The 26,320-nt window shown below is 36.1% G+C and overlaps 1 non-coding gene across 1 annotated transcript; it reads left to right on the top strand.

Annotated features, from left to right (window-relative positions):
- Positions 1–12,463: 12,463 nt before the first annotated feature.
- On the top strand, positions 12,464–12,570 carry LOC133833410 (small nucleolar RNA R71). Its single transcript, XR_009892791.1, has one exon. It is a non-coding gene; the product is annotated as a small nucleolar RNA R71 (small nucleolar RNA).
- Positions 12,571–26,320: the final 13,750 nt, after the last annotated feature.

The raw sequence follows: 26,320 nt of genomic DNA on the forward strand, positions 1-26,320 counted from the left end.
CCATGTTAAACCTGTGCCCTGAAATATTATATCTTCAGCAACTGTGTGCTAATTAGTACTGAGATTGCTGGAACATACTTATTAGTGTTGTTGTTTGTGAATTATTATGTGATACATGCTAAGTGCTAAATGCTATAAACATGTATCTGCTTGTATATTTGTATGACTGTGGAATATGATAATTGTCTGCTTGTTCTTGGACCGTAAGGCGGCAAGAGGTTTAGTTATTACTACCTGACTGGCTGTATTGATCGTTGTTTCAGCAAGGTATAAGTAATAAGAATGAATCCAGGGCAGATAGATACTTCAGCTGGCCAGAGTGATCAAGGCCAGAATAATAATAGTCAGGGTCAGGAGAATGACCAGTCACAGATTCCACAGCCAGCTCCTGTAAACTGGCAGCAGATAGTTAGTGATATGCAGGCAACAGTGTTGAGACAGGGAGAAGAGCTTCGTCTCCTGAAACAGCAGCAAGCGCCTGCAGTGGCCAGAGTATCAGAGGCACCTCCTGTGTCGGTGCCAGCAGCAGAGCATTTGCCTGAGGTTGGAAATACATGGGAGCCTCTTTATGAAAGGTTCAGGAAGCAACAACCTCTAGTATTTGAGGGCAGTGCAGATCCTGCCAAGGCAGAGCAATGGATGAGTATGATTACCACTATCCTTGATTTCATGAGGGTATCTGGTAATGAGAGGGTGGCCTGTGCCACTTATATGTTTCGGGAGGATACCCGAATTTGGTGGGAGGTTATTACCCAGACCAAGAATGTTAATGCCCTGAGCTGGGAAGAGTTTCAGACTCTGTTTAATGAAAAATATTACAATGAAGCCATCAGGGCGGCAAAAGCTGAGGAATTCATTAGGCTACTTCAGGGAAATTTGTCAGTCACTGAGTATGCCTTGAAATTTGATCGTTTGGTGAAATTTTCCATGGAGCTAGTGCCCACTGATTGGACCAGAAGAGAGAGATTTCTACAGGGGCTACAGCCCAGATTAGCCCGTGATTTGCGTATTACCACTGTGGCTGGGGTTACTACCTATGCATAGGTGGTTGAGAAGGCACTCACAACTTAGAGTGCAGAGAACAAGATCTGGCAAGAAAATGCAACCAGAAAGGAGTTCAGGAGGACAAGTCCTCCATTTATGGGTTCTGCTAGGGGTGGATGCCTCAATGATCAGAAGAGGAAGGTTCATGACACCTTCCCAGTTCCAAGTCCTGATAGGCAGCCCCGTGGTGTTTCAATGGGTCGTCCAGGTGGTAGTGAAGCCTGGAAGTCTTATCCTGAATGCCCTAGATGCAAGAGGCGTCATCTGGGAGAGTGTAGGCCAAGGGCCTGCTTCTCATGTGGAGCAGTGGGCCATCTTAAGAAGGATTTCCCTAAGGCCAAAAAAGAAGAACCCAGAAAAGCGGACAGCTCGGCCCCAGCTCGAGTGTTTGCGTTGACTCAAGTAGAAGTTGTAATGCCTTGAAATCCTTAATGCGGTTTAATGGTTGGATTAGTAGGTCGGGAGGGCCATAACTGTTTAATTATGCCATTAAATGAATATATGCATGTTTATGTGAATTATATTATAATATGATATTAAATGCATGCATGTGGGTCCACATTTGATTATAAGGGTGTTTTTGTAATTTGGCCCGTTGAGGGCATATTTGTGTATTTTGGGTGCATATTGTGATTTGTGGATGAGATCCCATTATTATGGAGATATATTCGAGCTATTCGGCATGAGACGGTCTGATATTATAAATTAGCGGTTTTGTCATAACGGGGGTCTTTTATTGGGATATTGAGTTATGAGAATGTTATTTGATGATAAATTGGGAGTTATTGAGATCAGGAGGAAATTCTGGAAGTTTTGACTATAATACCCCCGTGAGTGTTTTCGGGACCCCGAGCACTAAGTTTTATTTGAGGTTACTTAAGCTTGAAGTAGCTTGTCAGATAGAACCGTACGTTAGAAAACCTCTCTTTCTCTTCCCGTTAGTTCATTTTACCGTTCGAGGCATTTTCGAAGAAATCTTGAGTTCTAGGAGTCAGAATCAAGCGAGGATCGAGGCATAACGATCCTAGGAAAGATTAGAAGTTTCTTGACCGAAGGATTTGACGAGAAACAACCCAATCAAAGGTAATCTAAGTTTTAAGTTTTGAGTTTTTTAGAGTTTCTAAGCTTCGAATTGGATTTTGTGAATCGTTGAGTTTTTGGTTCATTTGAGCCTCAGGATTTGATGGTTTTGGATCATTGGGAAGCTTGGGAACTTTGATTTTTGGATTTGGAAGTGTTTAGGTATGTTTTTGGAGGGTTTGGGATGATGAAAACCGAGGTTGTGGATGGTTCTAGGTTGGGGGCTGCGGCCCTGGTCTTGGGTACCGCGACCCTAGCTCGAAAAAGCAGGAGGAGGGTTTTGGCCTTGCTGGGCGTCACGACCCTTGCTCCTGGTGTAGCTGGGGGCCGTGACTCAAGGTGCTAGGGCCGCAGCCCTTGGGTAGTTTTGAGCCCGTTTAAGTGTTTTGACCTCAGGAACTTGGTTTTAGGCCTTGGGATTGTTCCTACTACCCGGATTAGTGGGGATTGATGTCCCGGAGGCTAGATCTTGGTTTGGGAACCCTTGTTGTTCATTTTATTGATGGTGTCCCGTATTTGGTAATGACTAGGTGACTGCTAAAGGACTAAAAGTCAAATCGTTCTCAAGGGTCGTTCTTTTATTCATTATCGCTCGAATCAGAGGTAAGAAAACTGCACCCTATGTATATGACATGCATGTTTGTTGTTGAGGCATGTTGGTTGATAAATGTGGACATTGATTGCTGATGGACCCAAAACGGGTATGTTTTAAAAATTTATACTCGCAAGCGCACGAATCGTATATGGAATATAGTGTTCGTGTAAGCACGAGATCGAACCCAAAGGAGTTGTCTAAAATAAAGAAAACTATTTTAAATCAAAAGTAATAAATTCTAACATAGCTCCAAAGATTGATGAGTTTTAATATTATGAACATAAAATAAAAGATTGAAAAATAAAGCTATTTAAGAGAATAAAAATAAACCAATAATGATTTGAAAATAAGTGTTAGAAGAAAAGATTATTAAGATACTAGAATCCACAAAATGTAAGTTTAATAATTTTTATTAGTATATTGATTCCCAAGTTTTAGTGATAGTTAAAATAATTCAAACTATCATTTTCCAAATAGATTTATAATTTTAAGCACAAATTACTTATAAAAAGATAGGATTTTTCTTCACTTTTCAAAATTATAATTTCAAAGCATTTAGTGTAAATCAATCTAATGAAATAACAAATAAATCAATGAACATTATTTATAAGGCAAAACATAATATTTTTGTTCTAAGCATGGATGTGTACAATTTAATGACACATCTTACACAAAGAATATTATGTTTTTGCACTAATGAAGAACAAAGTGTAAATATTATCTAACAATCCAAAATATGAGATATTAAAGATGAAAGACATATATGAAGAAGAAAAATCTATAAACTTTGTTGCATTACAAGGGAAATCAACATACAACATAAATATTACCTAGTTACAAGTTGCTTCATCATGATCTTCATAATCTTATGAAAAAGATTAGAAGCACATAACTAGAGTGGAAATTATAAAATAAATGACACACATACTTGCAAAATGCTCTTGAAAAACCCAAAGTGGAAGAGAGAATGGTAGAGAGAAAATGGGAGAAAAGAATATGGTAACAAAAAATTAAGCACCCTAAAATGGTCTTGAAAGTCCATATTTATAGCCCAAATGAGATTATTAAAATAATCAATTTAAATTAATTAAATTGATTAGATTAATTAAATAAAATAAATTTGGTATGTAGAGGTAAATTATAGGGTGTAATGATGATGTTGTGGTGAAAAATGTGTAGAAAAATGAGTAAAAAGTTGGCATTTTTTGGGTATTATGGGACAAGGGAACAAAGAAAAGTGGCTAGGTGGGCTGTGGCAGGGGACCAGGCGGCTGGGAAAAGTGGGGTGTGCTTGTGGGCCTTGTGGGCTGATGGTGCAGGCGAGCCATAGGTGGCAGGCCCAATTGGGCTCACGTGGGAGGCATTTAGCTGAAGGGGCAAAGGTGCTTCGGTGGCATCAGCTGAAGCAAATGGCTGGGGGCAGTGGAGCAGCAGGGGTTTCGGCTGGCTAGGTGACATGCGGCTAGGAGTTGGGAGACTTAGCTGGGCTTTAGCCCAGAGAAGGAGAATGCCAATTTCCTTTGTCTTTCACAAAAAGGCCACTTTTTAACATCATTTTTATTGCTTTTCAAGAGCAAATAAAATATAACAAATTCCCTATAAAACAAACATAAATTAAATTAAAACTAAATATTTTCAATAATAAAATATACAACAAAAATTTCATGAAAATATTAATTAAAACTTAATTTACTTAAATATTTAAGCTCAAAATTGCATTTCTAACTTTTAATCTAATAACAATATTTTCAACTAATTAAATTACAACATATTACAATAAAACATCTATAAAAACATATAAAATATATAAAAATTAAAATAAACCCAATAAATTCAAAATTACTTAAAATCTTAACAAATCAATTAAAAACTCAAGAATTAAGCAACAATTAGCACATAAAAAGTGATAAAATAACTCTATTTTGTAGAGTTATCACACCCGCAAACTTAAAGTTTTGCTAGTCCTAAAGCAAAAGAAAAATTAAAACACACATTTTTTTTTATTGGTGATATAAAAAGGATTTTCTCAAAAATTGCACAATGAAAATAATTCTAAAAAAATATTATGAATAAAAGTTAAGCTTATGTAATTAATTAAATTGTCAATTTTGCTTTAAAAATAGGTTTTCATTAAAATTATTTTTCATTTAAACTTATAGGAAATAAAAGTGTTCTTATTATGAAAAATGTAATTTTTGTTACAAGCAAAATTGACCCTATAATTAAAAACAAAGCTTAAAAATTATCCATATTTTTAAGAGAACTAAACTCAAACTCAATCAAGATTTTTATCATTGAAAAATGAAAAATATCACCAATTTTTTTTTTAATTTTTATGAAAATGAACAAATTAAAAAAAAATTAACAAGACAACAAAATATATATAGATATATTTTTTTTTTCAAACAAACATAAATAAAACACAAAAATTAACACAAAACATAAAAATTAAAAACAACGCAAAGAATAAACACAATAAATCATACTCTTCTTAATGATAATAACGATAATAACCATATAACTCGATATCCCCAAACTTAATTTAAGCATTGTCCTCAATGTGTCAAAATATAAATATAAATTAAAATTGACAAGAGTTTAGAGTTTAGAATGGTCGTACCTCGATATTGTGCATCGCGAAGAGAGTAAAAGATACAACAAACAAAAATTAAATCACACATAAAACAAACAAAACAAATAAGACATAAGTTATCAAGATCAAATAGGAATCAAAGAGCATGGTAAACAGGGTCCTCAAGGAGGATCTCATCCACTTCATCAGTTTTCAATTCTAAAAATGGTTTTAATTTTTGTCCATTAACTTTAAATATATCACCATTTTTAGGATTTTCAATTTCAATAGCTCCATGTGGAAAAACAATACGAACAATGTAAGGACCGGACCACCTAGAGCGTAACTTTCCCGGGAATAAATGCAAACGAGAGTTGTATAAAAGGACTTTCTGACTTGGAGAAAAATATTTTCTCAAAATATTTTTGTCATGGTAAAATTTCATGCGATCCTTATACTTTTTAGAATAGTCATATGCATCATTCCTAATTTCGTCTAGTTCATTTAGTTGAAGCTTTCGTTTCTCACCTGTCTTGTTTAAAGAAAAGTTTAACTGCTTAATTGCCCAAAAGGCTCTATGTTCTAACTCAACAGGTAAATGGCACGCCTTCCCATACACAAGTCTGTAGGGTGACATGCCAATGGGTGTTTTGTACGCGGTACAATACGCCCATAATGCACCAGTGAGTCTTAAGGACCAATCTTTCCTAATTGGATTTACAGTTTTTTCTAAAATGTGCTTAACTTCCCTATTAGACACTTCAACTTGACCACTAGTTTGTGGGTGATATGGTGTTGAGACTTTATGTGTAATGCCATATTGTTTCATCAAATGTTCAAATGGCTTATTACAAAAGTGTGTACCATTATCACTAATTATAGCATGTGGAGAACCAAAACGGGAAAATATATTTTCTTTCAAAAACCGAAGCACAACTTTGTGGTCATTAGTGTGGCATGCAATAGCTTCAACCCATTTAGACACATAATCAACTCCAACAAGAATATAAAGATTACCAAAAGAGTTAGGAAAAGGTCCCATAAAATCAATGCCCCAAACACAAATATGTCAATAATAAGAATAGGATTTAAAGGCATCATGTTTCTTTTAGTTAAATTTCCTAGCTTTTGGAAACGTTCACAAGATTTACAATAAACATATGTATCATGAAAGATAGTAGGCCAATAAAAACCACATTGTAAAACTCTAGCAACTGCTTTCTTACCACTAAAATGTCCTCCATATGCATGGTCATGACAAAAAGATATAATTTTAGATTGGTCACAATTTGGAATGCATCTTCTAATTATTTGATCAGGGGCAGTATTTAAACAAGTAAGGATCATCCCAAATAAAATTTTTCACCTCAGAATAAAATTTAGATTTATCATGCTTAGACCAATGAGATGGTATTTCTTTAGTGACCAAATAATTAACAATATCAGCATACCAAGGTAAGGAATAAACATGCATCAATTGTTCATCAGGAAAAGTTTCAGTGATAGGAGTGGAGTCATGTATAGTTTCAACAACTAGTCTAGATAAATGATCAGGAACAACATTTTATGATCCTTTTTTATCACGTATTTCTAAGTCGAATTCTTGTAAAAGCAGGATCCAACGGATCAAACGAGACTTAGCATCTTTTTTTGATAAGAGTTATTTTAATGCAGCATGATCAGAATAAACAATAATTTTAGACCCTAACAAATAAGATCTAAATTTCTCCAATGCAAAAACAACAACAAGCAATTCTTTTTCGGTGGTGGAATAATTTAATGGAGCATCATTTAAAGTTTTGCTAGCATAGTAAATTACATGAGGTATTTTTTCAAGTCTTTGTCCTAAGACAGCACCTATAGCATAATCAGAAGCATCACACATTATTTCAAAAGGTATTTTCCAATCAGGAGGTCGAATAATGGGTGAAGTAGTTAACAAATTTTAAAAAATTTCAAAGGCAACATGGCAGTTATTATCAAAGACAAAAGCATTTTCTTTTCCAAGTAAATGGCATAAAGGCCGAGAAATTTTGCTAAAGTCTTTTATAAATCTTCTATAAAAACCAGCATGGCCTAAGAATGATCTAATTTCTTTCACAGTTTTAGGTAGGGAAAGTTTTGAAATAAGATCAACTTTAGCTTTATCAACTTCTATTCCCTCAGAAGAGATTACATGACCTAAAACAATTCCTTTTTTAACCATAAAATGACATTTTTCCCAGTTAAGAACAAGGTTTTTCTCTTTGCAACGAATTAAAACAAGTGAAAGATGGTGTAGACATTCATCAAAGGAAGAACCAAACACAGAAAAATCATCCATAAATACTTCAAGAAATCTTTCAACCATGTCAGAAAAAATTGAAATCATACACCTTTGAAAAGTCGCAGGTGCATTACATAATCCAAAAGGCATGCGACGATAGGCAAAAGTCCCAAAAGGGCATGTAAATGTAGTCTTTTCTTGATCTTCCGGGGCAATGGGGATTTGGTTATATCTCGAATACCCATCAAGAAAGCAATAATATGCATGGCCAGCTAAACGTTCAAGCATTTGATCAATAAAGGGTAATGGAAAATGGTCTTTTCTAGTAACATTATTCAGCTTTCTATAGTCTATGCACACTCTCCACCCCGTTTGTACTGTAGTAGGGATTAATTTGTTTTTTTTCATTTTCAACAACTGTGATCCCAGACTTCTTAGGCACAATTTGAACTAGACTAACCCATTGACTATCAGAAATAGGGTAAATGATACCCACGTTAACAATTTTATGACCTCTTCTCTAACTACTTCTTTGATATTTGGATTTAACCTTCTTTGACACTCCCGAGAGGTTTTAGCATTCTCTTCTAGATGGATTCTATGCATACATATGGATGGGCTAATTCCTTTAATGTCTCCAATGGTCCAACCTATGGCTTCTTTATGTTTTCTAAGGACATCTAACAATTTATCTTCTTGTTCTTTATCTAAAGCGGATGCTATGATAACAAGTAAGGTTTCAGACTCTCCTAGAAAAGCATATTTTTAATTTTCTGGCAAAGGTTTAAGGTCTAACTTTGGAGACTTGGAGATTGATTGAACATAATCTAAGGGTGAAAAAGGTTCAACTTTGGTTTCATTTAAGGGTATAGGCTCTAGCAAAGCATTCACATCATCATTAGAGTCATCAACATGCAAGTTCATACCAAAGTATTTTTCACAAAAGTCAAGTAAGTCATTTCCATCATCTTCACATATAATATCTATCATGTTAACTTCATGCACTTCCTCACACTCAACATATTTAACCACATTAAATACATTCAATTCAACAGTCATATTTCCAAAAGATAATTTCAAAACAACATTACGACAATTTATGATTGCATTAGATGTAGCTAAGAATGGTCTACCTAAAATGATAGGAATTTGAGCATGCATATTTTCCACAGGTTGAGTATCAAGAACAATGAAGTCAACAGGAAAATAAAATTTATCAACTTTTATCAAAACATCCTCTATAATGCCTCTAGGAATTTTCATAGAACGATCGGTTAATTGAAGAGTTATAGAGGTAGGTTTTAGCTCACCAAGACCAAGTTGCTTATAAACAGAATAAGGCAATAAATTCACACTAGCACCCAAATCAAGTAAAGCCTTGTTAATAAAATGATCACCAATAATGCATGAAATTGTGGGACACCCAAGATCTTTATATTTAACAAGACTCTTATATTGAATAATGGAACTAGCTTGTTCAGTTAAAAATGCATTTTTAGGAACATTAGTGTTTCTTTTAACAGTACAAAGATCCTTTAAAAATTTAGAGTAGGCAAGAATTTGTTTAATGGCATCTAAGAAAGGGATATTGATACTAACTTGTTTAAAAACTTCTAAGATGTCATTATATTGGCTGCCTCTTTTAATTGGAAGTAATCTTTGTGGGAATGGGGCTTTTGGAATGAAAGGATGGATTGGAATTTCCTTGATTGAAAAGTCATTGGCATTAGAACTAGAAGGCTGACTATTTTCTTTTTCTTTTTCTTTTTCTTTTTCGTTTTCAACCTCGGGTATGTAATTGGGTTTGACAATGTTCTTTCCGGACCTAAGAGTTGAAATTGATTTGACTTCTCCATTATGACTAGACTTTCCTATCTCATATTGAACTTTTGGATTAGGGATAGGTTGACTAAGGAATGTTCCTTTTTCTCTATCAGCTAAAGCAGTGGCGAGTTGTCCTACTTGTGTCTCGAGTTTGGTAATTGATTGAGACTGATTTTGTAGGATTTGTTGAGTGGATTGCATAAATTGTTGTAAAGTATCTTCTAAGGAAGGTTTTCTTTGTTGCGGATATGGTTGATTTTGTGGGGCATGAGCTTGGTTTTGTGTGTTGTATTGGTGCCCTTGATTCATTTGGAGTTGGTTTTGTTTCCATGAAAAGTTTAGATGGTTTCTCCAATTTGGATTGTAAGTGGATGAAAATGGGCTATCATTTGGTTTCCCATAAGCATGAAGAGCATTGGCCTCCTCAGAAAAGGCTTCTTGGTAGGAAGGACATGATTGGGCATTATGGCAAGGACTAGAACATATAGAACAAACATCTTTTCTTGGTTGTATTAGAGAGTTTATAGTTTGGCTTATGGCTAAAGCTTCTACTTTTCTCGCTAATTTGTCTAAGGATGTTCTTAAGTCTATGTAACGTCCCAAAATCCGCTAATAAGGCTTAAGGGCCTTGATTAGTGTGCCAGGAGGGCATTACTAGAATAATTGTGATTTAATGAGTAATTATATGTCTAATAATGTTTATATGATAACTGGTTATATTATGTGGTAATATGATATGTGATATATGTGTGAGAACCACATTATTATGTGGACAGGTTCGTTGAGCACGACTCAAGACGATTCTAGGGCCAAATAGTGGGAAAAGTCACAATGAGGGTTTAAGATAAGACTTTGGAGAAATCGGGGATACTTTTAGATAGTGGATAGTAATTTGGGTTATCGGGACACGGAAATAAATATATGGAGATATATTTGAGGATAGGATGTCTAGGCGGGAATATTGGGGGATTTTACCATTTTGGCATCGGGGACGGTTCCGGCACCCCGAGCCTCAGGATTAACTTAACAGATAAGTTAGACTTAAGGAAGCCTTCAGAAAAACACAAATCGACTAAGCATTTTGTCCCAACTCACTTACACGTTCAAGGGAAACTAAGGAGAGAAAAACACAGAAAACTTAAGGGAGAAACAAGCTGGAATTCTGAGATTTGAGGTGAGGAATTGAAGGTCTAGCTCAGGGATTTATCAAGCACTAGAACAGGGATTAAGGTAAGCATCTAAACATCTTTTCTGTGGTTGAATTCTGTGCTCTAGCTGGATTTTGGTTAAGTGTTGAAACCAGTATAGCTTTGGTGTTTTAAGGCAGAATTAAAGAAGGGAACTTGGGGACCTAGCTTGGCTATAGCTTGGTGAAGTGATTCTACAGCAAAGGTGAGTCTCTACTCCTGGTTTAGAGGTTTTTCATTGAGTTTGATGGCTGGTTTGTGTGTGTTTTAGCACTTGGGTTTCAGAAATTGAAAGGAAGGGATTGGAGTGTGTTAGGCTGTGTTTTCTTGGGAGTTATGTTGTTTAGATCATGCTAAAGAAGTTGGGAAGCTTTGGGATGGTTTAAGGTAAGGTTTTGAGCTTTGAAATGGTGTAAAATCTGGGTTCGAAGGGGAGGGCCGCGGCTCTGTTCTAGAGCGCTGCGGCCCTAGCATGCAAGGAAGCCAAGGGGGCTCGGCCAAGGGGGCGCACCGCGGCGCCCAAGGCAAGGGCCGCGGCGCATGTGTGGTTCAGTGAGGGAGTAGGCTCTGTTTTGGGGAAGGGCCGCGGCTAGGCTTTGGGGGCCGCAGCCCTTGGTTGCACACTTGAGATTTTGAGGGTTTTAAGCATGGGAGAGTGGTCTTGTGTGCTCAGGTTTGGTTTCACCACCGTGCTTGGTGGAATTTGATATCCCGGGAGTTAGTTTTATAACTGGAACCTATATTTGAGTATTTATGAAACCCTATACTTTGGTTTTGGCTAGGTAATAAAGGCTTAGGCTCGGGAACGAATCGTGCTTGAGGGGCGTTGCTCGTAATTCTATAACTGCACAGACTAAAGGTAAGAAAACTGCACCTGGTTGAATATATGTGACGGGACTAAGGGCTCCCTAATGTAAAAGCTTGAAAAGATGGTATTATGCCATGCAAGCCATTTAGTGAACCAACGGCCTAAGGGTGCCAAGGGTCTCACTAGTGCACAGGGCGCGGCTCGGCCACTGGTAGCCGAGGACAGCTTATTATGCACTGAGCTTGGTTTAAGCGGGCCAGAGTCAGTGGGTTAAACAGAGGGTGCGGCCTAAGTCGTCGACCCTGAATATTATGTGACATGAATAGTATATGCGATAGAATGTATCTTGTATTGCATTGTATATGCTGATTATCTGTTGTGGATTATCTGATGGGTATACATGCTTACTGAGCTATTCGTCTATTATTATTGTTTGAGTTATCTATGATGTTTTCTTGCTGGGCCTTGGCTCACGGGTGCTACGTGGTGCAGGTAAAGGCAAGGGCAAGTTAGATCAGCCCTGACTGGAGAGCTCGGCGAGCGGAATGTACATAGCCAGGTGCTCGGCCGCCACGGTTGAGGTCTAGGCAAGGACATGGAACCTGAAGACTGTCTGTTTTGCCTTAGTTACTCATGTACTTTTGGGAGTTTGTAAACTTTCTTTAACATCGTTTTTGTATGGGATCCCATGTTACTACAATTTGAATGTATGAAATGAGTCTTTTGAGACCAAAACCTTTTTAACCATAGGTCTTACATGTTCAGTGACACGTTTTCAAATTAATGACTTGATTAGCAAGTCCTGCACCTTTATAAATACACAGTGTAACGGTCTTGGCTATCTAGGGCGTTACAGTCTAATTCTTCTTTTACTTCATACCTTCCTCCTCATTTTGGTGAATTAGTTGACCTAGACCTAGGATCAAAATAATTCCATTGTTGTGAATTGACAGATAAATCTTCAAGGGCGTCCCACGCCTCTTGTCCTTGAAATTTTAAAAATTTTCCAATATGCATAGATTGAATCATTTGACGATTAGAGGGAGTCAAACCATCATAAAAATATTTTACAAGTCTCCATTTTTCAAAACCATGATGAGGACATTTTAATAATAAATCTTTAAATCTTTCCCAACATTCATAAAACTCTTCATTATCTTTTTGAAAAAACTCGGAGATTTCTCTCCTTAGACTATCAGTTTTAGACATAGGAAAAAATTTCAACAAGAATTTATTATAAAGTTGATCCCATGTAATTATAGACCCTGTTGGAAGGGAATTTAACCAAGCTTTTGATTTGTCTTTTAATGAAAAAGGAAACAATCTTAGTTTGACCGACTCATCAGAAAATTTTTGAAATTTAAATGTTGAGCAAATTTCTAAGAAATCTTTGACATGCATGTAAGGATCTTCTCTATCTAACCCATAAAAAGATATCAACAATTGAATGATTGCTGGTTTAAGCTCAAAATGAGTAGCAGAAGTTGTAGGAAAAATAATGCATGAAGGAGCATTAGATGAAATAGGTGCAAAATATTCAAGCAAAGTTTTTTCAGGCACAACACTTTCATCAACATGATTAGCAATTGGTTCCATGATGCTCAAAATTTTACTAACACTTTCAATTTCAAACAAAGATAAACGTCTTTTTACTAATCGCTTTTTAGAGTTACATTCCCAATGATGCATACAATTTTCACAAACAAGGCAACAAGGATAATCTCAAACAAGCAATTTTCTGATGTGGAAGATCAGTTAAAACCGCAACCACAGACCATACTTATAATTTTTAGAGATTGCACAACAATATAATTCTTATGGTTTACTTGTCCCCAGGCCTATTTGCTTCCACTTACTCGTGCACTACTAACAACTCCCCGAGGTTAATTAGTAGAGGCAGATTGGGAATTTTGTTCAAATTTCCTTTAAGCAAAAATTGCTTATGGTGAAAGGACAAGATTTAGGTTTTTTTTTTCCAAGTATTTTTCACAATTATAGAATAATATGATAAAAGGTAAAGAAAAATAAGGCAAAATTAACTAAGACTAAAATTTAGGCAAGAGTAGGGAATCATAGCATGCCATCAACCATAACAAAATTAAGGTAAAAATTAGGAGGCACAAGTGTCATCAACTAAAACATAAGATAAAAGACTAGGAGGCAAAATTGCCATTAACTAGCTAGGAGGCAAAATTGTCATCAACTAGTAACTTGCAGAAATTAAATAAAATAAAAATTACAACAAGATAAATAAAGAAAATTATAACAAAGGTTAGGAGGCACAAGTGCCGTCAACTAACAAAGATATACAAGAAATAAAAATTACAACAAACTTATAACAAAATTAGGAGGCACAAGTGCCATCGACTAAAAAAAAATTAAAAAAATAGATATATATAAGTAGTTTTTTTTATGGGTGGTAGAACCGTCCCAAATTTTCTTTTTATCTTTTTTTTTTTTAGTTTTTATAGATATATATTTTTTTAGTTTTTTTAAGTGCAAAAAATTAAAATAACTAGTAGAAGAATTCACTAACCTTGAGATAAATTTCGAATCTTTTTTCTTGCAACTCCCCAGCAACGGCGCCAAAAACTTGATGGACCCAAAACGGGTATGTTTTAAAAATTTATACTCGCAAGCGCACGAATCGTATATGGAATATAGTGTTCGTGTAAGCACGAGATTGAATCCAAATGAGTTGTCTAAAATAAAAAAGAAAACTATTTTAAATCAAAAGTAATAAATTCTAACATTGCTCCAAAGATTGATGAGTTTTAATATTATGAACATAAAATAAAAGATTGAAAAATAAAGCTATTTAAGAGAATAAAAATAAACTAATAATGATTTGAAAATATGTGTTAGAAGAAAAGATTATTAAGATACTAGAATCCACAAAATGTAAGTTTAATAATTTTTATTAGTATATTGATTCCCAAGTTTTAGTGATAGTTAAAATAATTCAAACTATCATTTTCCAAATAGATTTATAATTTTAAGCACAAATTACTTATAAAAAGATAGGATTTTTCTTCACTTTTCAAAATTATAATTTCAAAGCATTTAGTGTAAATCAATCTAATGAAATAACAAATAAATCAATGAACATTATTTATAAGGAAAAACATAATATTTTTGTTCTAAGCATGGATGTGTACAATTTAATGACACATCTTACATAAAGAATATTATGTTTTTGCACTAATGAAGAACAAAGTGTAAATATTATCTAACAATCCAAAATATGAGATATTAAAGATGAAAGACATATATGAAGAAGAAAAATCTATAAACTTTGTTGCATTACAAGGGAAATCAACATACAACATAAATATTACCTAGTTACAAGTTGCTTCATCATGATCTTCATAATCTTATGAAAAAGATTAGAAGCACATAACTAGAGTGGAAATTATAAAATAAATGACACACATACTTGCAAAATGCTCTTGAAAAACCCAAAGTGGAAGAGAGAATGGTAGAGAGAAAATGGGAGAAAAGAATATGGTAACCAAAAATTAAGCACTCTAAAATGGTCTTGAAAGTCCATATTTATAGCCCAAATGAGATTATTAAAATAATCAATTTAAATTAATTAAATTGATTAGATTAATTAAATAAAATAAATTTGGTATGTAGAGGTAAATTATAGGGTGTAATGATGATGTTGTGGTGAAAAATGTGTAGAAAAATGAGTAAAAAGTTGGCATTTTTTTGGGTATTATGGGACAAGGGAACAAAGAAAAGTGGCTAGGTGGGCTGTGGCAGGGGACCAGGCGGCTGGGAAAAGTGGGGTGTGCTTGTGGGCTGATGGTGCAGGCGAGCCATAGGTGGCAGGCCCAATTGGGCTCACGTGGGAGGCATTTAGCTGAAGGGGCAAAGGTGCTTCGGTGGCATCAGCTGAAGCAAATGGCTGGGGGCAGTGGAGCAGCAGGGGTTTCGGCTGGCTGGAGAATGCTGAACCGAGTGGGCTGGCTGGGTGACATGCGGCCAGGAGCTGGGAGACTTGGCTGGGCTTGGGCCCAGAGAAGGAGAATGCCAATTTCCTTTGTCTTTCACAAAAAGGCCACTTTTTAACATCATTGTTATTGCTTTTCAAGAGCAAATAAAATATAACAAATTCCCTATAAAACAAACATAAATTAAATTAAAACTAAATATTTTCAATAATAAAATATACAACAAAAGTTTCATGAAAATATTAATTAAAACTTAATTTACTTAAATATTTAAGCTCAAAATTGCATTTCTAACTTTTAATCTAATAACAATATTTTCAACTAATTAAATTACAACATATTACAATAAAACATCTATAAAAACATATAAATATATAAAAATCAAAATAAACCCAATAAATTCAAAATTACTTAAAAACTTAACAAATCAATTAAAAACTCAAGAATTAAGCAACAATTAGCACATAAAAAGTGGTAAAATAACTCTATTTTGTAGAGTTATCAATTGCATATTAAATGCTAGAGGATGTTGTTTACTTGTGTATGGCACTGATTAGTCAGGGACGGCACTGGTCACGTATTACTGACCTAGGAGTCAGAAACGACATAAGCGTCCTGAACGCAAGGCTGAATGAAGATTAGATCTAATCGATATCAGCGTTGAATGACTCTAAGGCATTAACACTGGACCGACCCTAAGGTCGATGAAACTTATAAGCGCTTGGCTAGTCTAGGACTAGTTACTCAGAGCCAGGGTCTAAGGCCTAGGTGATTGCTGTCACATGGCTAGGGAACAATGTTCCATGGTTATGAGTCTATGGTCATGAGGTAGGTTATGTTGGTGACTAGTCACCATGCACCTAACCCGTTAAGCTAGTGAAAGGATCACTTATCTCTAAAGCCCCGATGACCCTATCGTCACATGGCTATTGGGAACGAAACCCACTTTAGTGACTTTTCCAATTGTCACTCCTCTATTTTGGACTGAGAGTCCTGAGTGATTATTATGATCATTGTTGATATTATATCATGCTATATTGTGTGTTCTTGCTGGGCCTTGGCTCATGGGTGCTATGTGGTGCAGGTAAAGGGAAAGAAAATCTCACCCAGCCTTGAGTGGAGAGCTTAGGTGGTGATGTGTACATATGCGGCCGCTTGACCACCACGGCCAAGGAGTTCTCAGATGAACTAGGGGGTTTACCCTATTTTTGCCGCTTAGGTCGGCGGGTTTGTAAATTTGAACAGTAATGACCGTTTTGAGTTGTAAATTACTTGTAAATGTTTTCTATGGGCTCATGAACAGTTTTATGTATTTAATAAAATATATCATTTCCTTTTGACTGGTTTTCCACCTTAGCCTATTAATAACACTTAGAAGCACATTTTTAACCAAATGACTTGGGTAGCGAGTTAAATTTCTGGTTCACCGTTCACCGTAACTGTTCTAGGGTAACCAGGGCGTTACAGTGCCGGCAGTGAGAGTCCAAGTACTCTCTTAATAGGGTTTCCGAAAAATGGAACCTTAAGAAAGATAAATAACAAACCCTAATTGCAAATCCCAATTTTGTGATAAACCCTAATTTTGAATTTCGAATTATTCTCTAATACCATGTAAACAATGGTGAAAAGAATTGTATTCTTGTATATTTCACTGAGGAAATAACATGTATTTATACACAAACTTGGGAAGTTATTCTAGGAAAGTAGGAGAATAAAGGAAACTAATTAGTCCTGATTTATAGCTAATTATACAACTAATATATATCTAACAATATCAATATAAGATTGAAAGTTGGTTGTAGTCATATGAGGGTGAATATTTTAATAGAAGGGTGCAAATTTTAATGTATGTTAAGAAAATATTGGATCACTTTTCCTTAGTCCTCCTAACTCCTAACATACCATAATATTTTATCAAATAAGTTTGAACTTTTTTTCCCTACCAATTAACTGAATACCATTAAAGATATTGCAATCCTTTATATTTTTGGCCTTTTTCTATTAATAGGTAAATTTTATATTTAATATAAATTAAAAAAAAAACTATTAAGAGTGTGTTTGGAAAGTTTCTCTGTAATTGAAATTGGGTGTAATTCGGAGTAATTACTTGATTTGACTTGTTTATTTGACCTTATAATTATACATTAACTATTATATTTTCCAATTTTTATAGCCCCATAAGAATATTACATTGTTTGTGATTGCTAATTGTTTTTCCAAACATGAGAATATGAATTCATAAGTAATTATCACTTGACATTTAAACACACTTCATATTTTAAAATATGATGTAATTACATATGGCATGTTCGGTAACTATTAAAAAAACTGTTTTTTTTATTTTTTTTAATAAAAATCTGAAAAAACAGTAAGAAAATATGTTCGGTAAAGATGAATTACCAAACAATTTATGAAAACACATTCTGTTTTTTCAGATTTTTATTAAAAAAAATAAATAACAGTTTTTTTAATAGTTACCGAACATGCCAATAGTTAATTCCAAATATGATGTCTCTTCTATATAAAAAGTGTGTAGATAATGAAAATTCTTGGTTTTAATGGTTTTTTTTTTCCATTAAATTTAACGGAATATTCTTATATTTAACCGTAGATTCTAAACATGACTTAAACTTAAATAAAATTAAACAAATTAAAATAAGATATTTTGAGATATTTTACAATGATAATTATTTAAAAAATAATAAAACCATATATTTTATAACTTAAATAAAATTTAGTTAAACTTAAACTTAATATTATATTAAATATATAATATATAATCTTTTGTTATCACTATTAAATTCAAAAACTAGAACAAACATAAAATTAAAGAAAATAAATTAATTAATTAAAATATGATATTTTTAAGATATTTTATCATAATTTAAATAATTAAATCATATTTATTTAAAAATAATAAAGACATGCATATTATTTTTATTTTATAAATTTGTGTGATAGTTTATTTTTTATCAAGTGATTGAAGCTATTTTTCTTCATCAAACTCACTAAAGGATATTGTGAGATACATTAGAAATTAAAAATAATTGATGTGTGTATACTACTGTCTACACTACAACTTTTTCTATTCTTATTGTATTTCTATTATTAATTTATTTTTAAATATTATTATATTTTTATATATGTCATGTAGCCATGTAAATATATATATATTTATATATTGTATTTAGATGTCATATATGTAGAAATTATTAATATAAATAATTATATATATTATAGATTTATAATTCATTCTATTATATATATTCTTAAAAATAGTGAATCAATTTTTATTAAAATTATAGATAATGTTCACAACTTTAAAACTAAGCAAACGTGCATTGCACGTTACTTCTACTTAGAAAAATGGTGAATAAGGTAGAACAAAAAATTAGGATGTAAATAAAACCATTCTTGTTTAACCCAAATGTGCGTGTGTACAGAAATTATTTTTAAAATGTATTCAATTAAACATGAAATTTGTCAAAAATAAAAATAAACATGAAATAAAATGATAAATGATTTGGAGCTAAATTGATACAATTATAAATTTGAGGGACCAATATTTAAAGGGAAATTTGACTTTTAATGTTGTTGACCCTCGATTTAGTCAACGACACGAAGTCAGATAAACGATATAAAATGAGATGAAAACAAGAAGAAATTCAAATGGAAAAGTAAACGACACAAACGATTTATAGTGGTTCGGCCCTAATTGGATGGTAATGACCTACGTCCACTTAGTGTTCTTATTGATGTAGGATCCCAATACTGTGATCAATGAACTAAGGGTTCACGAGTTTCACCAGTTTTAGGATGATTACAATTCCGGTGAATAATAACACTATAATCTTCTATCTGAATTCTCCCCCTCCAAAAGTCCCTTCCCTTGAGCCTTGTGATTCTTATTTATAGGCTTTAGGAAGGTGACATGGGCCAATGGGCCTTAATTACAATTATGACTTGCATATCTAGGTAATAATAGAATTACAATTAATGCATAATTATAAGATTGCATGAATAAAGGAAATAAATGGATGTATGCGACCAGGCTGGTTGCACATAAGTATGATGTTTAATAAACCAACAGTCTTCTGGTCGATGACCGAGCATGATACACTTACTAAAAACAGCCTCGTGCCTCCCACATGTAGACTAACCCTGCCATGTCATCAGAGGCCGTTTTTGGGTAAACATTTGCCCCCCAAGTTTATTTTACTGCGACCAGCATAAAGTAAACTTAGACAACAAACCTTTCGTATGCCTTGTCAAATCTGTCAGAACCGTCCATGCCTTCTTGAAAAAGGTAACCAATCATATCATTGCAGTTTCCCAAAAAGCGGTTTGACGGCTATCACACTTTTCCATGCCTCGAGAAATAACCCCCCATCATTACCTCAATAACCGTGCTTCGACCAATATATATATATATATAACTCTTCACATTTACTTTTTACCTTTTACTTTCTATCTTTCCTCAAGAACAGAGCACTCAAAACCCAGAAGACCCAAAGGATTCCAACGATCCACGGAGTTTTTGTCCATCCATTCTACGTCTCAGGAATTCGCATTCATTTTCATCCAAGTAAGTTTCTCAAACTTCTCCGTCGTTGAGATGTCATGCAATATTTAGTTTCTGGTTTGTTTCGGATTTTGGGTTCTCGAATGTTCTTGAAGAAATAATTTGGGGCAGTCGGGCATGTAGGTACGAACATGATAAGATAAGGAGAAAAACACTACATGAGACTTAGGAATCAGTTTTGGAGTTAGGATCATTGATTTAGGGCGTAAAATTGAATTCACTTAGAAAAAACTAAGTTTTTCCCGCCCTTTTACAGAGTCAAAAAGTTTTTCCCACTTCTGCTTTTTCATCTGTTTTCCAAACTGTTCGCATAGAATTTAGTGTTTTTGTTGGAATGCTGATGGTCGTATAAAAGCTTAACTTTTATACACGAGCAATATTATTCCAACTTTCTTGGTCTTGTGGCCATAGATTCTGATCTCTCCTTCTCTAATCGCAGATTTTCATGCACGACCCGTGGGGAGGTGAGAGACTGATCGACAATGACTTGCTCGCGCAGTTACTCGAAGATCAAGAACAATCATCACTGCTAATCCCAGAAATTCCTTTTTCTCATAACCCTTCAAATAGATCTTCGACCAACCCAGCTAACATGGGTTGCGTAAAATCCATTGCTCAAAAGAAAAAGAAAACAACCACTCTTCCTGTCAACACAGCCTGCTCCTCGGGCTGAAAATCCTTTGGCCAGCCCTCAACCTGAAAACACTTCCCAACTAGAAATCCAAACAAAAGCCCAACCTCAGGACATCCTTCGACCAGAGGTCGAATGGTACGTAGTTCCTCCTAGCAACATTACAACTAGGATGGTAGGGAATTATCTCAAGAAGTACGGTCTTCCTGGGATAACCTTAATCAAGCCTACAATCGACCAGCGGGCAAACCTGCCTGGGGGCGCCTTTAGTGCCTGGTTGAGATATCACATTGAGGCAGGGGAAACCTTGCCTCTTCATCCATTTTTCCAGGGGGTGGCCAACTATTTTGAGGTCGCTCCCTTCCAAATCACCCAAAATGGATATAGAGTGCTCTCTGCTCTCTATATCCTGTACAACCACAAGAAGTGGCATGTTCCTACGCCACACGAGATCAATTATTTGTTCGATCTCAAGTCTACCCCAATCATAACAACACGGGGTTTTTCCATTTCTACCACCAGGAATCTTCTCGAACCTTCCTGAGTGACATTACCCACAAGTCTAACGCGGGAACGTACTTCCAGGAGTACTTTTTAACACCAGACCTAGTCGCAAACAATCTAGCCTTCACTGAAGGAGGTAAATTATTTATTCACTGGTCGTTCAATTCCCTTTAGCTTTTCTGCACATTCCTTAGAACTTTGGTGTCATTCAGGTCCATGGTGTCAACTAGATCCTACTCCAGAAATGGAGATACGAGCAGCATCCCTGGCCAGCACGACCAATATAGAAAAAAGCACCAAAGAGCTGGTCATGGAGAACAATCTAAGGCTGGTTGGCCTTCTGGCACCTCACTAGGACGTGAGGGAATCAACTGGGGAGTGCTACCGGTGGAGAAGTTCTCGAGCAGCACCAAGATGTATCACAACCTCCGAGGAGGAGGACAACGAGAATGACCATCAGGGAACCCTCCAGCACCCCATGAGTAGTTGTTGCCCCTGCTCCACTAGGAAAGGGCAAGCAGAAGGCTTTTGAACACCCCGAGCCTGTTCTTGAATCTTCAGATGAGAACGGTACTGACTTCTCACTCCTAGACAGTTTGCCCATTCCCTGTCATTTATTTGACGGGGATGGCAACTTTAAATACACACCTAATTTAAATTCAGACTTCTTCAAGGCAGTGAGTGAGTGTAGCAGTAGTACAATAAATAATGTAGCGACCAGTAGTTGTAGCTCGGGTATTTTACTTGTAATTTCTTTGATCTTATTTCCTTGATCTAGTAGGTATCTCCATCTATATTTCCTGACCATTCACTTCTATTTTGAAGTCATGTCAACTGAAGATCTATTCGACCTGTACAACGAACCTGAACCCACCGCTCCTTCGATCAAGAAAAGGGGGAGCACGCAACATCGCGGAGAGAGCAGCAGCAACCCTCCGACAAAAAAGACCCAGACCGCAGATCCTCCAATACCAGTTCCTTCCAAGGAAACGATGCCTCCTCCAGCTCCCATCGACCCGACGTCTCCCCCAGCCCCTGTCGACCAGACATGTCCTCCAGTGCCTGTTAACCAACTTCCTCCAGCTCTTGCTGACTAGACACCTCCTGATCAAACAGGAGAGGCTTTGACGACCATTGTGCTTAGTTTGGCCAAAGATAGGTTGACTAAGCTATCGAGGCACCGACGCAGCCGAGAGGCTATCATCGGTACTGATCCATGGAGGTCGACCAGATCATTAACCGTGTGCTTAACGAAGTGCTCAGCGTAAGTTGCCACTTTTTGCTGAGCTTTATTTGTTTATCTTGTCATTTTATTCCCACTAACAGTTTTACCTTCTTGCTGATCGCCGGGAGTTCTGACCATGAGCGCGGGCTAGTGCCGCTCGGGGGCCATAACTGCTCAATACGAGAAGAGGCTTGGCGAGCAGCTCAAAGCGTCCGAGGATAGACATGCCGAGGAGCTTAAGATGGCTGAGGTGAAATACACCGAGCAGCTTGAGGCAACCGAGAAGAAAAACGATGAGCTGCTCGAATAGAAGACCAAGCTGGCTGAAGAGCTAAAACAGCATCAGACTACCTTGATCAAAGCCATCGAAACTAAAGAGAAGTACAAGGAGGCTTCTTTGCTTAATTTCAAGGAAGCCTCTAAGCTTCAAGATGATGTGGTCATCAACATAAATGAGACTGAGGGGTTGGAGGAATGCATCAAAGAGCTCGAAGAGACCAATGCCAGTAACCTGGAGAGGTACAAGGGAGCCACCTTTAGATGATTTTATATGTTCTGGAAGCATAACCGTGAGGCAGACTTCAACTATATATCAGAGTGTATGAGGCAGTCCGAGATAAACAAGTGTCTGGCTCGCCTTGAAGAGGAGGAGAGAGAAAAAGTTCTAGCCTCCCCTAAAATCTCTTTAGCTACGGCCATCAATGGCGCAGACGAAGAAATTGGGGCCTCCGTCGACCAGCAAATTCCTCAAGATCCTCTTGCTTCATAACTCTTTTTGTTTTTTTATTTAAATTTGTATTTTGGGACACACAGACCTCGGTTCGTAGTGTCAAGACAATTTTTTTTTTCTGCACGGGCAGCTTTTCCTTTTAACTAACAATTACATCCGAGCAGAAACTGCTTGCGGTGTAAAGGATTTCTCTTTTGATATTATAATATTTGCATTTTATTCTAACATATGTTCGCAAGACCGAACTTAGCATAGCACTTTGTTTTGATTCAACAAAATTTTGAAAAATACTCTAAGTACCGTAGTATGCTTTCACTTATTTTGCTCATGTGTTTACATATACTTGTCGATATGCTTTGCTTACTAGCTACCTTATATGCCCCCCAAGTGATTGAGGAATTTTAGGTCCTCGATCACTTTCCTTGACCAAGACCTGTTCGAACATTACTGCTCGTAATAGAGATTTATAAAAAATGATAATATAACAAAACAACACACGTGATGAGCAAATACTTGTAATAAATACAATAATTGGCAAGATTGACTGGTTGTGCACAGTCCCTTTTATTTATCGTAATAAATGGAAAATCGTGTCTGTACGAGTGATCAAAAATTTGATCTTAAACTTATAAGCGATCAGTCACATGATTGACTAACCCTTGTTCATAAACTTGTAAAAAGTAAAATTAATACAAGTCAATTATTTAAGAAGAATTGTTTATTGGTAGTACTTGCGCAGGTGTTCTCCATTCCAATAGCGAGGAATGAGATCTCCATTTAAGTGAGGCAAGTTTATTAGTGCCTGCTTAAAGGACTTCTTCAATTTGGTATGGCCATTCCCAGTTAGGTCCAATGTAACACCCTGGATAGCCAAGATCGTTACACTGTGTGTTTATAAAGGTGCAAGACTTGCTAATCAAGTCATTTAGTTGGAAGCATGTTACTGAAACTATAATTGAACTAGGGTTAAAAGGTTTTGGTCGCAAAAGTTACATTCCATATAATCAAACACTTTGTACATGGGATCCCAAAAGTAATTACGTTTAAGAGACATTTTACAAAATTTCAGGATAAAAGTACAGTTACTAGCCACTCTAAGGGCAAAACAGACATTTAGGCTTTTCCCATCCTCTACCACTCCTCGGCCGTGGCGGCCGATCAGCTGACTATGTACATTCAGCCCAAAGCTCTCCAACTCAAGACTGGTCCACTTTTCCCTTGCCTTTAACTGCACCACGTAGCACTCGTGAGCCAAGGCCCAATAAGAAAACACAATAATAGATCATAATCAACAATCAAACAATCAGATAACTCGTACAGTATAACCATATACTCAACAATCCAAACCATTCACATAACCAGGCATTCAGCATACTAAACACATCAATTCACATTAATAACCAATTCACATTAATAACCAATTCACATATAATAACATCATCCCATTGACTCCGGCCCGCTTAAACCGAGCTCAGTGAATATTAAGTTGTCCTCAGCTACCAGTGGCCGAGCTGTGCCCTATGCGCAAATATTGATTCCAGGACTCTTAGGTCGTTTATCATATGTCTCATGGCATAATACCATCTATGAAATCATACATATATAGGGAGCTCCTAGTCCCATCATTAACACATAACCGGGTGTAGTTTCTTACCTTCAGGTTCCGATAGCTTGATTAGTGAAACCGACCCTCAAGTACGATCCCGTTCGAGCCCTAGCGTACACCTAGTAACAACCATAAATTAATATCATCACCAAACTTCAATTCCAAAACCTAGCCTCGGGACCAATCCCGAGCCCTCGGGAAGCTCTAATTCCACCAAACGGGGTGGTGGAACCAAACCCCGAGCCCCTGGGCAAAAACCCTAAGAAATAACCCAAAAACCCTCTTCTGGAAACAGGGTAGCGCTACAACGCTACAAAGAGGGCGCTATAGCGCCAAAAAGCTCCAAGACCACTAGGCCTAGCATTGTAGCGCCCAAAGGCTAGCGCTACAGCGCTAGTCACAGCACAGCCAAACCCTGGTTTTCTTCCTTCGATTTTCCCCGAGCCAAACCTCTACAAAATCCTTCCAAGCTTCAACCAAACACCAAAACAAGCCTACCATCATCTATAACTCACCCCATATGACCCTACCATATGAAACTTAAGCACATGCACCCCAAAATAAATAAAATGCCATGATTGAGCTTGAAGCTCAAACTTAACAAAACACCAGAATTTCATAATTTTAAAGCTACAATTTAATACCTTTGATGAAGAATTTTGACCTAGGTTATCTCTTGTATCCTTTCAGCCTCAACTCCACTTCCTCAAGCTTATCCCCCTTGATTCCATCCAAAACTCAAGTTTAGAAAACCATTTCAGCTAAAACCAGAAACTTAAGAAAAAAGCCTTAAAACTTACCTCAATTGGACTGAATTCCAGTAGGACCTCCTAGTTTCACTAAGAACCTCAAGTGCTGAACTTGACCTAATCCACCTCTGAACCACAGCTCCAAGAATTCACAAGAAATGGTGCAAGAAGAATAATAAACCGAGAGAGAGAATAAAGGTAACTTAGGAGTTGTGTTTTCCTCTCTTTTCTTTGTCTCTTTCCCTTTTTCTTTCAGCTTCTAACATTCTCTAAACATTCCACTGAGTGTATAAACGTTGAATATGACTTATCCTATTATTAACCAAATGACCATATTTCCCTCCCAATAAATCCTAAACATTTAAGTCATTCTAAGGGCATTTTGGTCATTACTCCCAATTCCCGCTAATTCCTCGAGTGTTCCTAACAATTACCGCTTAAATCCCAACACCTAACTAATCACCAATTATATTCATCAATGTCAAATAGTCTCCACTATATTTCCTAAATTCCCATAAATACCCCCAGACTCACCCTGAGCCGGGTATAAATCCCCACTGTGACTTTTCTGCTAAACTGCTCACTAGGATCGCCTTGAGTCACAAGCTGCAGATATATCCACATAATAATGTGGTCTCAACAATTTATCACAATTAATTACATTTATGCCCTCAACGGGCCAAAATTACGAATATGCCCTTGTAACCTAATCAGGGCCTACATACATACTAGTACACATAGTCATGCATCATATTTATCCAAATAATCATATAATCATGCTTAACACATCATCATGCATTTAATCATTTAAATCACACATAATCCAGTTATGCCCCCCCCCCCCCCCCAGCACACTAATCAAGGCCCTTAAGCCTTATTAGTAATTTTGGGTCGTTACAACTATCCCCTCCTAATGAGAATTTCGTCCTCAAAATTTACCTGAATATCTCGGTATACT

Source organism: Humulus lupulus, chromosome 4 (genome assembly GCF_963169125.1).
Source record: "Humulus lupulus chromosome 4, drHumLupu1.1, whole genome shotgun sequence".
Classification (NCBI taxonomy): domain Eukaryota; kingdom Viridiplantae; phylum Streptophyta; class Magnoliopsida; order Rosales; family Cannabaceae; genus Humulus; species Humulus lupulus.